The following is a 2244-nucleotide window of genomic DNA, read 5'->3' as shown; positions in this document are numbered from 1 at the left end:
TATGTATGTGTGTGTGTGTGTGTATGTATGTGTATATATATATATATATATATATATATATATATATATATATATATATATATATATATGTGGGAATTATCTGCATAGAAATAGTAATTGAATCTATTGGAACTGAAAAGATCACCAATTAAACCTATGGAAGCTAATGAGATAGCAGAGAATGAAAAAGAGGACCCAGGATAGCCTTAGCAACCCCCAAGCTTGTTGGGTATGACACTGATACAGAATTAGTAAAGGAGACTGAGTGCAGTTGGGCTGACAGGTTAGCCAAGAGACAATATTATCGAAGTAATTCGAATTACTTTTTTAAGGGATTGGAGGAAGGCACTAGCAACTAGAGAGGAGCATTATCAGTGCTTAGTATAGTGTGTAGCACATAGTATGTGGACTGAGACGGGCCTTAACGTTGATGGACCACAATTTGCTCAACTATCAAATTTAAGGTGGTTGGACCAGATGACCTTGAAGATCTCTTCCACCTCTAAATCTCTATTTGTTGAACTAGCTAGGGTTCAATCTAGGAGAGTGAATTGAAAACTTTAACTCTGAGGGTGGAGTCAAGATGGTGGAATATATAGGAATTTTGCTGTAGCTCCTTAACATTGTCTGCTACAATTACCAATAAAGAGTGCCAGATAATTCTGATCAGGAAGGCCAAGAAAAAGTATTTTTTAGCCCAAGGTAGCTTAGGAAAACAGGTCTTTGGATGCTGGGATAGGGGCTGGCCAGTAGTGCAGTGCAGCAGCAGTGTCATAACAGGCAGAATTGGCAGTGGGTTGTGAGGGTGGCAGCAGCAGCAGGGAACAGCCCAAGAATGGCAAGGGGACTGAACACTTGGGCAGAAAGATCTCACAGAGCCCCTGTACTGACACTGGGAGCAGGAACAGGTACCAGCAGCTCTATGACCCACTTGCAGTGGCAAGGGAGCAGGTGCCCTACAAATGTAAGAATCAAGGAACGCATTCCAGGATGCTAGTTGTGTAGCTCTGAACCCAAGAACAGAGTGAGGACTGAATAGCCCTACACATAAACCTGTAGTGGACTAAACCAGGACAGGAGACCAAGACCTAGAGGAATCCAGCAGTTTAGTCACTATGAACCTACAGAATCTCCCAGTGGAGTGTGACTGAATCCAGTAGCAGTCTACAGAAATTTAATCATATGCAAGCCAACAGACCCAAACTGAGTTAGGAACTTGCAAACCAGGAGGGCAGTTAACAGAACTCTCCTGTGATCATACCACTTTGGAAGCACTCAGACTGAGCTATGAAAGCAGCAAAAGGGCATAAAAGAAGCTGAGGCCAGACATTTTGGCTGTGCACGTGCGCGTGCGCACACGTACACACACACACTGAGCAAAGCCCAACACTAACATAAAGTCTAAAGTCAAGAAGTAGGCTGGAAACATGAGCATACAAACAAAAAAGAATCTGGCCATAAAAAACTATGGTGACAGGAAAGCTCGAGACAATTCCTTGAAAATACCTGTAAGCAAAGCCTCAAAGAGAAATGCAGGTTGGACACAAGACTGACAGAAATTCCTAGAATTAAGAAATTTTTTAAAAGAGCAGAAAAGTCAAATAAGGGTGGTAGAGATAAATTGAAAGAAATGAGGGCTACTTGAGAAATTCATGAAAAGATTTAACAGCTTAGTAAAACATACAAAAAATATTGAAGAAAATAACTAACTCCTTAAAAATCAGATTTGGCCATATAGTAAAAATAGGTACCCCCCCCCAAAAAAAAGAAAAACCAAGAAAATATCTCCTTAAAAATCTAAAGTGGCCAATTTTTTTTTAAGTGCAAAACTTCACTGAAGAAAATGATTCCTTAAAAATTAAAATTGGCCATCTGGAAGCACATTACTCCATGAGACATCACGATACGATAAAGTCAAAATACTGAAAATAGGGAAGAAAGTGTGAAATATATGAAAATAGATTGAAGAGAATTTAAGAATCATTGAACTACCTGAAATCCATGCTCCGCACCCCACCCCCACCCCACCCCAAAAAGCCTAGACATCATGTTTCAAGAAATTATGAAGGAAAACTGCCCAGATATCTTAGAACCAGAGGCAAAGTTGACATCACCTAAAAGCCCAAAATGAAAGCTCCCAGGAAACTGAGGGGTTAGCTGAGTTGCCCAGGTCACACAGCTAGTAAGTGTCTGGAGGACACATTTCAATTCAAAAAGATGAGTCTTCCTGACTTGAGGCCCGGC

Source organism: Trichosurus vulpecula, chromosome 4 (genome assembly GCF_011100635.1).
Source record: "Trichosurus vulpecula isolate mTriVul1 chromosome 4, mTriVul1.pri, whole genome shotgun sequence".
NCBI classification, from domain to species: Eukaryota; Metazoa; Chordata; class Mammalia; order Diprotodontia; family Phalangeridae; genus Trichosurus; species Trichosurus vulpecula.
The sequence above is the reverse complement of the archived record's forward strand: the minus strand, read 5'-3'. Positions refer to the sequence as shown.